We start from the raw sequence: 16,446 nt of genomic DNA on the forward strand, positions 1-16,446 counted from the left end.
TAGGAAGAAGAGTTAGATATTGTTGGAGTTATGAAGATGTTCTGTGCGTGGTAATAATGAAGTAATGGAGGTGGTGATTGTTTTAGTTGAATTACAGGTGGTTTTAAAGATGAATGTAATTGGTGGTGGCAGTATTTGTGGGGATGTGAACTTGAAACTGGAACCACTAGGATTTCAGATGGTCGAACTACAAAAGATGAATCTGCAATGTTGGGGTCACAAGGGTTGTGACAGAAAGAAGTTTGGATGTGTGACTGTGGGTTGAATTGCAGTGGCAGGAATGGGTGAAGCTGAGTTTAAATGATCTTGTAGAAACTTAGGTTGAAGGTGTAGTATTACCTGAATTGAAGTTTAGAAGGTATGAAGTTTGGGTTGGGGTTGAGGAATGAACTGTTGCAGGCGGAGTTGAGTTACTTAGTACTGGTTCTGTGGTTATTGTTCAGTTGCAGGGTGTTGTTGAATGTTGAATTGAGTTACAGATATAACTAATTGAGCTGGTGGAGTTTCAAATATTATAGAAAAGGATGAGCCAGAGATGCTAGCCATTGCATATGCTTATAGGGTATGTGTTTGAGTAAGGTGTAATCGCTTTGCAGACTTGAGAATAATGATGCTACAACCTGGTGTTGGTTCTGAAGTTGCAGTTCAGAGGATCCATAATGTTTTCATTGTTTGAATGAATGGTAGTACCTTCTGGGAATTGTAGGTTGAGAATCATTAGAGGTTTAGCTGTTGTTGTTGTTGATGCTAAAATGGAGAACTGTGATGCCATGAAGAACTGAACTAATAGTGCTGTGTGTTGAGATTGAATGTGAAGTATTACCAGAGATGAACGTTGTGTCATGAGATTGTAGTGATGGTTGAGTAGTTTAGGTTAAATTCCTTGTGAAGTAATGAATTGGATTGTTATAGACACAGTATTAAATTGAGGTCTGTATTAGAGGTTGTGTGTTTGCATTTGTGTTTGGTTTGTGTTTAAGCCTGTATCTCAACCCTGGTTTCAGTCAGATGTCTGACTGATTTACCTTATCTGACTTAGTTAATCTGACTGAGTTAACTCTTTAATCATACCTGTCCATATTTGACTCAGTGAACCTGAACTGTTGACTCGTTTGACTTGATCTTGACTTGGGACGTTGACTGTTAGTGATCGTTAATTGACCAGATGGACTGGACCTTAGCTTAATGGGCCGGGTTAGTAGACTTGGGCTGAGGCTTAACTTTCCTAGTTCGATATTTTGGACCCTTTATGGTCCGAACTAGCCTTTGTTCCTTCTACCAAGTTGTGGATGTTCATAAGACCTATCAATTGGACTATAGAATCAACCTAATTGGATTAGTAAACCTTTATATGCTAAAGATAGATAATGGAAATGTGTCGAACCATAATTGGACTTAGAACCATTAGATAGTTTACTTAACTTATAATTAGAGAATTGTGTGTGATTATGTTACGAGTCTTGTAAGCCTTTGGCTATTTTCTGAGAATGCTTGTGTGATTAACAGCTAGTCTTTATTAACCACGATCGATCCAAAGGATGAACCAGTGGATTGGGGAGTACAAGGCAGGCGTGGCTTGTCATCAAATCAGGTGGGAACTCTGTAACCTTCTTGTAATCATTAAGCTTTCTTTTATCTGCGAGTATGATGAGACTTTACTTTCTGTGTGCATGATTGCGTGTACTTTGATGTATTATTCTTATATCTCCAAGTATGATGTACATGTAGCATCTGTATGTACGATGTTTGATATGATGGGTTTGTGTGTGATTAGCATTGTGAGATTCCCTGTGAGGAGTGTCTATGTTTCCCCACGGCTCTTAGCTAAGTTAAGTATGCCGGTACGCCATCCGGTTGAATATTATCTAGTAGGGCGGTACGCCATCCTTCATACTACTATTATAACTATTTCATTTAGTAGAGCGGTACGCCATCCGTTTGAATATTACTGCTTATTAAGATAGTAGGGCGGTATGCCATCCGTCGGCAATAATATCTAGTAGGGCGGTACGCCATCCGTCAGAATATTATGTATACTATTTTATTTAAGGGAATTCACTCGTGTGCATTGATGTGATTTTAATTGTTGTAAAAAAAGTGGTAATAAGATTCGTTCAACTCGGACTCGATAAGTTTGGGTTCTAGACTTAAAATAAAAATAGAAAATATATATACAAAAGGTTTGTCACAATGTCGAGAGAGACTGAGACTCAGGATTCCACCAAATTCCATTCATGCGACTCAAATAATAATTCCAATTAATTATAGTTCAAATAATAAAAATATGGACTCTTGTTCTTTGCCAAAAATAGATTTTTGAAAAGCAATGATTGTAAATCAAAAGCATGATGTATCAAAAATACATAAACCAAGCATACACCATCAAACGAAATCACACCCACTCAATAAAAATCATAAATCGATTAAAAATCAATGCAAATTGTCATAAAAGAATTATTAGAATTACCACATGCGTGAAATAGGGCTTCCTCCGTCATCCCAGTGTTTGGGTTTAGCTTCTCATATCAAAAACAGTCTCAAAAGAATAAATCATGGCTCAGAAAGTTGTTTTTATTGAAGAGATTATATGATTCAGTGAATATGCAACGATATACTGGCGTTACAGAGTTAACTGTTACAGGAGGTGTGGCTAACTGAAGATAAATGTGGTTGTTCAGCTGTTACAGAGAGAATATTGTAGCACTGTTGCGAATTTGAGACGATGTTCTTCGTTGCAACGCTTGTTCTTCAGCAGCAGCAGAGACAGGCTTCTTGTAATCTCCGATTCTCTCCTCCTGAGCTCTCCTCTCGACCCCAAACTCTCGACACTCCTTCTTGAGACCCTAGGAAACCTATTTATACACCACATGGCGATTAAATCTCTCCCAAATCGCTTCGAAATCCCTTCTTTCCTTCCTTGGCAGTCACGGCAATAATTCCTTCCAGAAATTGTTTTACGCGTTTCTGAGCTTTCCCACTTATCTCAAACTCTTCCTTAGATATATATGTATCTTTGGAAAGAGTTTCTTGCATTTAACCTCTCTGAATGTCCAAAAACAAACTCGACAGGGACCGTGTTTCCTTTTTTACTCTGTTTCCTTTTTCCGGCAATTCCAGCCCAATTCGATCGATCCAAACTCATGTATTAAACCTGTTTTGCTCTATCAAGTCCAGCCCAATCGATTTCCAGTGTTGAATCACCCTGAAACTCGTTCAAATCTTCAATCCAAAATCAACATCGTCTGCATGCATTTTTCCCGCCAAAAACCGTTTTAAACGTGAAGAAGAAGGGTATCCCCCTATCCAAAGCGAGAGTCCGAATAGAAAATTTCCTCCCAGGTGCCTTTAACAACTTTTCGAGCCAATTTCGCCGCAAAAGCTTATTTCTCCAAAAACACCTACAAAGAGATAAAATACCGAAATAAGTACAAAAATGGGTACTAACAATATACACAATAGAGATGAAAATAGACACATAAATGCGTCTATCAAATACCCCCAAACTTATTATTTGCTAGTCCCGAGCAAATTAAAACTACAAAATAAAATCCTAACTCACTGTCGCAGGCATCGTCGATTGCATTTAGTGTATGCAATAAGCCTTTAAACCCCTAGGTAACCCTGGTGGCCGAGTTATAGTCTCGGGAGGGCTTACCAGAGATATACCCACAAAACCTTTACTACTCCAAACCCTAGCTATCTACAACGAACCTTGGAAGGCACTAAAGAATCTCCTTGGTTGGCATACTTATTGACTACAGGAGGAAGTACCCTGATGCGAAATTCCAATTGTTGTACACGAGTTTGCACTCAAGCATACTAAAATTCATATATAAGTGACAGATCCCTACTCAGATAGTTGCACTATGGACATCATATTCGGAGTTAAAACTAATCACATGGATAGATCAAGAAGATGGATATAGAAAAACATAGATGGTTTTGATGTTTACTAAGTGAACGGCGTTTCCCATATCTGTCTGAAGGCCTCCGCCAAAATGAACCTATCCTAATGGATTGAGATATTAGTCAGACTAATATCAACACACTGGCATATACAAGGGAACCAGTGGTCGATAACCTAACTCTAGGTCAACACAACTGGCATATACAAGGGTACCAGTGGTCGACTTTATTGAATTTATTCCTTTTTGTCAAATGGTCTGGTCTCAATTTTTTTTTTTTTTCATAATAATAATTTTTTTTTCAACTTTTTGGTAACTACCATTTTTTTTTCATGGTATTTCAATCACTCTAATTCACCCTAGCATTGGTAACAACTTGAATCATGAGCCCCACCTATCACTTAGAGAAACATAGTTTAAAAACAAAATAAAATAAAATAAAAATAAAAGTGAAAAGGACTCAACGAGATATGGTGAAACTATCATGTTATTCCTAACAACTGATCCCTGTGCTTTTATGAATAGACTCTTCTAGATGTTGCCATCTAATCAGATTGGTTCCTCAACTCCTACAATCAAAATGCTTCCATCCGCTTAGATTAGTTAGTGCAATCCTAAATAGGCATAAATTTCTAAGCTATGGAGTTTATTTATTCATACTGCAACTAAAAAGTTTCTCCCATACCCCCAAACTTAAATCTAACATTGTCCTCAATGTTTTAAAGATGAAATTAAAAGCATGAACAAGGAAAAACCGTTACCATTTGAAGCAAAAGAGATAAGGAAAGATATTACCGTGTCGCATGAATATTGGGTTACCTCCCAAGAATTGCTAAGTTTAAAGTCTTCAGCCAGACTAAGCAAGGATTAGTCACCACGTAGAATCATATAGCAGTAGCCGGAATAACTGTGGGTCATCTGGATCAAAAAGTGTTACCCACAAGAAGAGGAATCTGCAACAGACCAAGAAGATACCGAACATACCCTTGCTTAAGACAACTACATCTAGTTGTGGTTCAGGTTCAGGCTCTATAAAAGGGTCTAAATAAAAGGTTTTCATCGGTTGGATTTCCTCAAAGCTAAGATCCGGTTCAGGTATTAGAGTCTGGAAAAACTCAACTAAGAACTTAGAAGCACATAACAACAACCTGAATAATTGGTGATCCTCTAAGTCAATTATATTTGACTCACAAAGTTGACCATAATAATGGTCATTCTTAAGAAAATGTGTCGACCCTAATATCCTAAAGTAATTAGGTTTAGTCTCAAAACTTAATATCCGACACATCTGAAAATCATATGTTCCCACAATTGGAAGAAAAATTTTTGGTGAGAAAACAAAGTCAATCTTGGTATCATAGCCTGGGTTAACCACATCAACCAGAGGATGGGTTTCTAACAACTGAGCTTCTCTATGGACATCATTAGGTTCGGGAAAACATGTATGAAGATAATCTTGTAATATGGTTGAGGCATAAATGTCAAGTCCTACACGAGGGAACTTTGTAAGAGTTAAAACACATGGAGAATGATAATCACCCCCAAACTTAGAGTTTTCCGTGTCTCTAGAAAGACTAGTCACAACTTCCCTAATTTCTAGGTCATCAGATTCCTGGAAATGGTCAATTGATTCTTCTAAGTCAGGTTCATCCTCACCCATATCTACGAGTTCATCTTCTTCGTCTAAGACTATTGTTTCTAAATAGCTAGACTCTAAAACATTATTCTCAGAATAAACTCGTTCCTCTAAATCATTATCGGCTTTGTAAACAGGAAATACTACATCGTCTAAAACGAGGGTATCTCTAGTCAAATCCTCGTCCTATTGAATAGGTGAATAATTATTAAAATTATCGGGATCTGAACCAAAAATAACACTATTATCATAAAGTTCATTTGGAGTAACAAATTCCTGATCACTATGGCTACATATTTCAAATTCTTCATCAACACTATCCTCGTCATAATCATCATAATAGCATGAAAATGGTTGAACCTCATATAAACAAGTAGTGTTACCAATTTTATCCTCGTCATCTTGATTATGCAAATAACTATCCTCATTTTCAAGGGTACTATTGGAATCACTGTATTGGAAAGTAAGATTATTTTGAGCAAGTTTTTCGTTCGTCTCAGCCATCAGCTTGAAGGATTCCTCTATATAAAGTTCTCTTTCGTCATAAACTAAGTTATTCATCTCAGCGAACTTACGTGTCAACTCGTCTAATTTCCTGAGGGACTCTTCTAAAGGAGAAATATAAGAATTTTGCTCGTATGACCGGTGCGTGTGTGGATAGTAATTGGGCTCATCAAGGTATGAGCCATAACCTTGAAAAGGCTGATGTTCCCAACCACTATTCACATTATGGTCAAAGTAGTAACGTCCATTTTGAAACTCAGTCGGATATTCGTTGTATTGGCTATCGTAATACCAGTTCGACATTCTATTGCAGGGGTGTGAGTTGTCACACAAAATAAAACCCACTGACAGGGGATTCGTGGGTGGATAGAGTCTTACCTCCCGTACCAGATGGGTGATGAATCGTTGAAGTCGACTCAGGCCACCGACTTCGATGTCAGTGTACGAACCCGAGGGACCGAGACAGTATCGTAACTGTCGTCCTTCCCTGCAAACAGTTTATATTTAATCTTAACCCTTCCTTAGGGTTTTAAAAAATAATGTCCAGTCCAAAAATAAAGTCCAAAAAGTGTCCAAAAATAAAAAGAAAAATTACAAAAACTAAAACCCTATTTACAGTTTCTAAAAATAAAACAAAATAACTATATACAAAATATTCTTCTTCACTCCTTTCGGATTCCTCTTTTCTTTCCTTCTTTGGCGATGCTTTCCTTTTATATCACTTTTTCTTTCCTTGTAGCTTCGCTCGAAATCTGAAAAGAATCAAAAAATACCAAAGGCTTAAAAGAGAACAAAAATTCTAAAAGAAATAAAATAAATCTAAAACCTAAAACAAATCCCCGGCAGCGGCGCCAAAAATTGATGTGATTTTAATTGTTGTAGAAAAAGTGGTAATAAGATTCGTTCAACTCGGACTCGATAAGATTGGGTTCTAGACTTAAAATAAAAATAGAAAATATATATACAAAAGGTTTGTCACAATGTCGAGATAGACTGAGACTCAGGATTCCACCAAATTCCATTCATGCGACTCAAATAATAATTCCAATCAATTATAGTTCAAATAATAAAAATATGGACTCTTGTTCTTTGCCAAAAATAGATTTTTGAAAAGCAATGACTGTAAATCAAAAGCATGATGTATCAAAAATACATATACCAAGCATACACCATCAAACGAAATCACACCCATTCAATAAAAATCACAAATCGATTAAAAATCAATGCAAATAGTCATAAAAGAATTATTAGAATTACCACATGCGTGAAATAGGGCTTCCTCCGTCATCCAAGTGTTTGGGTTTAGCTTCTCATATCAAAAAAAGGATCAAAAGAATAAATCATGGCTCAAAAGTTGTTTTTATTGAAGAGATGATATGATTCAGTGAATATGCAACGACGTACTGGCGTTACATAGTTCACTGTTACAGGAGGTGTGGCTAACTGAAGATAAATGTGGTTGTTCAGCTGTTACAGAGAGAATACTGTAGCACTGTTGCGAATTTGAGACGTTGTTCTTCGTTGCAACGCTTGTTCATCAGCAGCAGCAGCAGCAGAGACAGGCTTCCTGTAATCTCCGATTCTCTCCTCCTGAGCTCTCCTATCGACCCCAAACTCTCGACACTCCTTCTTGAGACCCTAGGAAACCTATTTATACACCACAGGGCGATTAAATCTCTCCCAAATCGCTTCGAAATCTCTTCTTTCCTTCCTTGGCAGTCACGACAATAATTCCTTCCAGAAATTGTTTTACGCGTTTCTGAGCTTTCCCACTTATCTCAAACTCTTCCTTAGATATATATGTATCTTTGGAAAGAGTTTCTTGCATTTAATATCTCTGAATGTCCAAAAACAAACTCGACAGGGACCGTGTTTCCTCTTTTACTCTGTTTCCTTTTTCCGGCAATTCCATCCCAATTCGATCGATCCAAACGCATGTATTAAACCTTTTTTGCTCTATCAAGTCCAACCCAATCGATTTCCAGTGTTGAATCACCCTGAAACTCATTCAAATCTTCAATCCAAAATCAACAACGTCTGCATGCATTTTTCCCGCCAAAAACCGTTTTAAACGTGAAGAAGAAGGGTGTCCCCCTATCCAAAGCGAGAGTCCGAATAGCAAATGTCCTCCCAGGTGCCTTTAACAACATTTCGAGCCAATTTCGCCGCAAAAGCTTATTTCTCCAAAAACACCTACAAAGAGATAAAATACCGAAATAAGTACAAAAATGGGTACTAACAATATACACAATAGAGATGAAAATAGACACATAAATGCGTCTATCATGCATATTATGCTTGATTGACTAATCTTTGCTTCTTGATGCGTGAATTTCCGAATGTTTTCTTTTACCATCGTCTCTTTCAAATTACTGTTTATCTTTAGAATCGTGAAGCATGTTAGTGATTACTTGAGAGTTATATGTTTTATGTTGGGCACCCCTTTGGGATGATGTGCTCACTCGTTCCCACTTCAGTTTCAGTAACCAGAAGAAATGGTGCGCGTGAAGATATCCGTTATCGTAGCTTAAAGCTTTTCGCGATGTTAGAGATATTATGAATGTTTTATATATTTTTTTATTCTTTATTTAATTTGTAAAACAACACATAAATATATTCATATCACAAAAGAGTTCTTCTTTTATATAATATCAGAGAGCATGGGTTTGTTTTCTTGAAATGAGCTTATGTAACTGAGTTTCTTAAGATCGGTAATATAGGTTTGATGCTCCTATTAGATTGTAATCCTTTTATCTAAGTAGGTGATTAGGTTGGGGCCTCATACAAAAGCCCTAGGATACCTTGATCACAACAATATCCCGTTAATTTCTTTTTGTCATTAATAAACACATACATTAAAAGATGCGAATATGAATCTACCTAAGAGAAAAACCTAACGTGTAAAAGCACTAATAAAGTTTATTTCCCTAGGTGCACTAAGTTCTATGAAATCATGCCAATTAATCAAAGCAGTCGAACGTGTAAAAGAACTAATACAATTTAACAAAGGTTATGACTCACCTGTGACTACTATGATGTATCACTACAAGCAATATTCATAATTATTCTACTTGTAATCAGGAATTTATCACTTTTCCGTATAATAAATCCTAATTTAGCAATAAAGATGAAATCAAACTCAATCGATTCTAGACTCGATCAAACAATCATTCAAATCATAAGACAATATTAATAGTGAATCATGAGCAACAAAGTATTGAGACATAACTAACTCATTGCACAAAAATCATGGTTGGAATTCCAACTTATTCCTTAACCAAAAGAAAATTATCTAATCATATTAATTAAGTTCATAAACAAGAAGAATCAATAACACTATCATGTTTAAACCCTAAAATAAAAGTAGAATAATAGATATTAGAATAGAACCCTTGCTTTATATCATTCTCTGCCTTCAATTTCGGAAACCAACCCACTGCCAAAAATAGGTCGGAAGTCATTTGTCAGATACAGTCAATGGGGTCCAACTCCATCTGAGTCATCTACATGGATCAGTGAGTCAAGTCAACTCACTGAATTAACTCGCCGAGATCCAGTCTAGCAGAGTTTTGCTTGTTTTCTGATACTTTCATGGCGCGATATGACGATGTATTCAACCTGGAATCTTCTGACTAATCAACACCTAATTACCCACCAGGTTTTGAGTTATCTCAGAATATCTTATTGGATGATGCAATGTAAAACAATAGTAAAGACTCACATACACCCATTATTCGTAAGAGAATGAAATTAGAATGTAAAAAGCTTGGTGTTGTAGCTGCAGATTTGGATACCTCTCATCCAAGAAAAAGAAAAGCAAAAAAATATAGGGGTGTTAATATTTCTCAATGTTTATAAATATTCATGGAATGTTATAGGTCTTAACTCTAATAATAGAAGAACAGTGGTGAAAAGGATGATTCACCTTATTAGAGCTCCAAATATCATGTTACAAGAAATCAAGATGTTGCATTGCTCTCTCTTTGATATTAAGCAAATTTGTGATTATCAAAATTTGGGATGGACTTTTCAACAATCTATGGGAAGTTCATGTGGTATAATTACTCTTCCGGACAAAGTCTTTGTGGAAATGACTGACTCACTGGTTGGAGATTACGCTTTATGCATTTTATGCATCAGTAAAGCCGACAACTTTGAATGGGTTCTAACAAATGTTTATGGTCCAAACAAACCTACTAAAAGAGATGATTTTTGGGTTGAACTGGATAATGCATCAAAGTATTTGGATCTTCCTTGGTGTCTAGAGGGTGACTTAATGTCATTCTAAAGTTTGGTGAGAAAAAAGGATGCAACAAGGTCACTAAGAGTATGAAAGACTTTGTTAAGTTCATATATACTCATGATCTAATTGATTTACCTATGAAAGGATCTAGATATACTTGGTTCAATGGAAAATCTAATCCTGTTATGTCTAGAATAGACAGATTCCTCATCTCCCCTTCTTTTGAAGCTCACTTTCCTTTGGCCTCTTAATTAGCCAAATCTAGACCTACTTCAGATCACATCCCTCTTCTTCTTGATATTTATGATCCTTCCTGGGGACCTAGTCTTTTTAGGTTTGAAGTCATGTGGTTCTTAGAGAATGGTTTCCTTAAATTGTTAGAGGAGTGTTTGCTTTCTTTCTATTTTGCAGGTACATCTAGCACACTTTTATGGCTAAAACTGAAGGCACTCAAGGAAAAGATGAAGATTTGGAACAAAGAAGTATTTGATCTAACCAATACCAAGCTTAATTAATTTCTGGATGAGATACAAGACATTGATGTCTTTGCAGAAGATAATATGCTCTCTTAGGATGCTGTCAAAGAGAAGATTAGTTTAAAAACTGAGTTTGAAAATGTTACAAAAATGGAAGAAATCTCTTGGAAAATTAAGTCAAATACTAAATGGTTGCAAGAGGATGACAAGAATAGTGATTTTTATATCAGTCATGCTTCTTCTAAGAGAAGGTTTAATAGGATAAGGAAACTTTACATCAATTGGGAGTTAACTTCAGAAAAAGACAAGCTAAAAGATCCTATTGTGGGTTACTGTGAACAGGTTCACATAAGAGGATATCATTACGCATGAATTGGTGGGTATTGAGTTTGAGAATATTAACCAAATTGAGTCTCATATTTGGAAGAAAATTTTACTCAAGAGGAAGTAATTAATGCTATCAAAGAGCTTGGACATGATAAAGCTCCTGGTCTATATGTTTTCCCAAGCATTTTTATTTTTAAAGTATTGGAGTTTCATCAAAATAAGTATCATGGATGCAGTTTTTGAATTTTGCTCAACAGGTAACATTGATTCTAAACATAATTCCTCCTTTATCACTTTAGTGCCTAAGAAGGATCATAATGAAACTATTAAGGATTGTAGAACTATCTGCTTTTTAACAAGTGTCTACAAAATCTTTGCTAAAGTGCTTGTTTCTAGATTGAAGCTTGTCATGGAAAAATTGATTTCTCCAGTTCATTATGCCTACATTGAAGGGAGAAAGTTATTGATGGGATCCTCATTGCTATTGAGCTTGTTGACTCTAGATTGAGGTCTAACAAGGATGGTATTGTCTGTAAGATTGATCTTGAAAAAGCTTTTGATAGTATAAATTTGAGATATCTTGAATTTGTGTTGGAAAGATGGGTTCTGGAAGCAAATGGTGTAAATGGATCAAATTCTGTTATTCAACATATTCCTTTTCAGTTCTTATAAATGGAAGTGATTTTGGTTATTTCAAGAGTACAAGAAGAGTCAGACAAGGATGTCTTGTTTCCTTTCTTTTGTTCAACATAGCGTTGGAAGTTTTCTCCAGGTATATGGATAGATCTTCAAACCTTAATCTATTCAGTGGTTTCTCTGTTGCCCCGTCTAGTGTGGTGGTTAATCACTTAAACTATGCATATGTCACTATTTTCTTCATTGATCATAGTAAAGAAGAGCTTCATAATCTTTTCTCAGCTTTACTTTGTTTTGAATACATTGCTGGTCTCAAGATGAATAATTCAAAGACAATACTCATCGTCATTGGAGATTGAAAAAGTGGGGGTCTAACAACCACACCCAATAATTCATTTGGCAATCTGAATGGACTAAATCTAATATACTTTTAAGAGAATCAACTAGACAGCCAGACTCAATCTTAAGAAAAACATATCAAAGAGTTATATCTCAATTTCTCAATTCGCAATCAAACAAATAGGAATTTGCGATCCCAATTGAATATAAGAAATAACTTGGACGGTATATCCAAGTGTCAACTAATTTAATCAACAACCCAAAGGTCGGATTCACAATTGATTGAACTTACGCACAAACTGTGATATTTAAATTATTAAACAAATATAATACGGAAAAGAAATAACACAGACACCAGAAATTTTGTTAACGAGGAAACCGCAAATGCAGAAAAACCCAGGGACCTAGTCCAGAATAAACACACACTGATTAAAATCTATTACACCAATTTCCTACTACCTATTCATACTAGATGTAATACCTGCTTCAGCTGTATTCAAGAACTTGTAGAACTCCTAGCAGATCACCGATTCTCTTTAGAAATTATTCTCGTATAACTTCTAGCAGAACACAAATTTTCTTTAGAAGTTATTCCCAAAAAAATATTCTGGCAGAACAAAGTTCTCTTCAAAAGATGCAACACACGGTTGATACTTTTCGATCTTTTGTTTTCACAAAACACCGAATCGATTTCCCTTTAGATATAAATCAAGGTTTTGGAAATCTTGTATTTGTTTTGATAAAACAATTACTAGGTAAAAGTAATATCGAAACAAACTTGTAGATTAGGGTTTATTATACTCTTCAAAAATAGGAAGAAAAACCTAATGATTCTACAACAAGAACAACTAGAATAAATCTAGAGATATCTTGTTTAAAACTTCTTAAGGGTTTATTATCAGTCTTAGGCGCGGACCACTTGGCTATGCAGACATCCAATTCACGAGCAATATTTGAGCAATGACCTACTTAGGATGGTTTGCTGCCGTTTTTGCGAGCTACTTTGACCGAGATTAGTTACACTTGGAACATCTGTACTTTGATCTTGGATACCCATTTAAGAGGAGATTTTTATTCAATATTTAATATATATTTTTGGAAGATAAGAACAAGAGTCAGGGTTTGGCGATTTTGGCATTTGATCATCCCGATTGAACCTAGGTTTGCTTTCTTTTTCTTCATATTATTTTTACATGGATTTTAAGAAATACATGAGTAGCTAAACACTCTATATTGGTTAAGGATGTATTCGGATATCAGAAACATGTTACTTCATTAATATATTGGTTTTGTTATCTTAATCAAATCATTATTTTCTTTTACTACATATTATCGCGGATGATTATTTGTCTAGGAGTGCGACATACTAAATGACCACGAGTGCATATCTATAGACTAGGGTTTTGAGATACGTAATTGGAAACCTTTTCATAAGTATCATATCGTGATTACCAATTGTATTCAAAACCTTTGTGTGATTGGAAGTATAATCTTGACATATGTTAATAGTTTTGTAGTATTTATATTGCATAGATTAGTCTAATTCATAGAACTTGAAGCTCTTGGAGGATTAAACCTAATACCACGTTGTATTAGGTTGTTCACTGAGTAGTATTCACTTATTCATCGTTATGGTATGTGATGACATAAGAATATACCGGAGTATGCTCTCCATAGGGTACTTTAGGACTCTTTATAATGAATGACTGAGTGACAACTCTACTTATTAGTCAAAGTGCATGTCTTATGATTGATGATGAAATCTTAACCAAAATTCACAACTTATATTGATTCTTTTTATTCATTCTTTGATATTATTATTAGTTTAATTATTTTGGTCTTAAATAAAAAAGTCCCCTTACTTTACTTAAGTTTGCAATTGCGAATAACAACTCATATTTCTATGTGGATCGAATATGTTCTTATGACTATACTCTTATTTATAATTGTGAAGTGAACGAACTTAAAATATATTTTCTTGGTTGAACTCCGACCAGGATTTTTAAGATAAAAATGAGTTTTAACAAAAAGATGGATGTGGCGAGGGAAATATTTTTACCTCGAGAACCTGATGTATGATTATTTTCAGCGTTGATTCCACATATAGGATACTGAAAAGAATAGGGCACCAAATTTTTGGTTCAACAACCCGTATACACATAACCTAATACAATCACAAGTAGGTCAAATTAAAGACCCTTGAAGAAAATTGTATATATAGTTTTTCAATTTCTTTTCCACAATAAATATGTATAGACCAAAGATCCATGGACCTAATTTCTTAGAAGAGTTCTTAAACAATCTTAAAAAATAATATCCAAAGCAGATTCTTTCTGAGAAGAGTCAGTTTTTTTCTCAGAATGTCATTGTGTTAATACGGTGGTGGTTTGGTATGCAAACCTGGAATACTTATGAAATTTTTCCATTTTCCAACATAAATTTAGATAAAGAGTTTCAATATCTTCATTCACGTCTTCCACCACAAAATATTGAAATCATCAAACCTTGTGGGTACGTTAACTGAACCCGATTCATGAAAACACGAATTTAGTCGTGACGTTTTAGGATCATACAACGTACCTAGAAATGCCTAAAAAAAAGGATCTTCAATAAGACGAGGCATCAAAAATTCTAAAAGCTATATAATGGGTACTTGGTAAGGAAATCAACAATCTTATTTTAGATGGTAACATAAAATGAGTAGTCAATGCCATAAAATAAAGAATTGGATGAGTCAAGTGTATTACTTCAAATATTATTAAAGATTGTTATCTAAATTTGTAACTTGGAAATATAGTTTTGCGCATCGTGATGATAATAATATTATTGACTCTTTAGGAAATTATGCATATCAGCATCGAAAAATGACAACAATATATGCCAAGTTGGCTTGAATGACAACAAAATATGGAAATAAAATATGCCAAGTTGTATTGAATCAACAAATATTTATTGTTTCAATAACTACATAGTTATTTTTCCTAATGAATTAATCTTTCATGTTTGGGAAAAAAAAAGACTTGGAAATGTTTAAGGAGCATATAAGACTTTAGTTTCGTATCCTGGATTATGGGCGACAGTAAGTTCATGGATCCTTGGAATGATAGTGGATCCCTAATTTGGGAGTTGCAACTTGCTAATCAATTTCCTCTGTTTCATCAGATTTGTCTTAAAATATATGATCTTAGTGATCATGTCTTAGAATGTATTAGGATACATCATCTTTGAATGTGTATAAAAACGCATAACATCTAATTATCTAGAGAAATCCATCGTCTTTGGATATGTTTAAGAAACTCGTAACATCAGATCACATCTAGGATCCATTGTTTTATAGAAATTGATGTGATTGTCCTCCTCATTTAATAAGTCATTTATATAATAGCAATGATGTATTAATATTATTTTATTATTGAATGATTTTTTTTTCAATCAAAAGTAAATAAATACTAGTATAAAGAAAATACAATCACAACACATATCTAGTGTTAGAGACGGCCATTACTAGGATGTTGCTCAATTTAACTGAAAAATCAGTGACAACATGGATAATATTAGCGACATCACTCTTAAAAATCAAAAATTGAATAGTAGTTAAGAGAAGTACTCGGAAATATTATCTGCATCTAATGCTGGTAATAATATTATCCAGTTCTCTGTAAAACAATTAGCAGAGTCAAACAAGTTAGGCTTAGTAAATCACGCTATCCTCCAATGTATGTTTACAGTGATCAATCAAAGTTTTTAAGATAGAATTTAGTTAGAAACATCCATTGCTATCTGCAAAAATAATATAAATTACGAGTATAACAAGTTCGATTAAACTTTTTTTTTTGTGAGATTAATTTTTCCCGTTAACCATTTAATACCATCTTTAACTTTTACCATATTGAAAGAATTAAAAACCGTATGAAACATTTCTTATTTATATTTATTATATTTTTTTTAACACATGAAAAACAATTTTGCAAGATAAGATAACATACTTTTGCAGTTACACACCAATCGTGACGTCTATTTTAGTAGACTTTAAAAAATTTGTAAGAATTGTTGTAGGTAACTTAGATAACAATCTACATCAATATAGGGGTTATATTTTCAACTAATTATTTTAATTAGTGAAAAAATGTTGGAATGCATGGACGTTTGGTATAAGAAATGATTCAGGGATGGATGATATTCACGCCAACAAGATGCCCAATGTTTCGGGGATACCTGATAAAAATTTCCCAATACTATTGAGAAGCCTTAGATTTTACAAAAATAAATAAATCAGAATTTAGTTTGGGTATGCAATTTCAAAAGAAAAAAATGTTAATTTTTTGTGAAGTAAATTACTTTTACTTCTGAATTCTAGAGTCGACTTTTGCTTCTGGAAAA

The sequence above is a fragment of the Papaver somniferum genome, chromosome 8, assembly GCF_003573695.1.
Source record: "Papaver somniferum cultivar HN1 chromosome 8, ASM357369v1, whole genome shotgun sequence".
In the NCBI taxonomy this organism is placed as follows: Eukaryota; Viridiplantae; Streptophyta; class Magnoliopsida; order Ranunculales; family Papaveraceae; genus Papaver; species Papaver somniferum.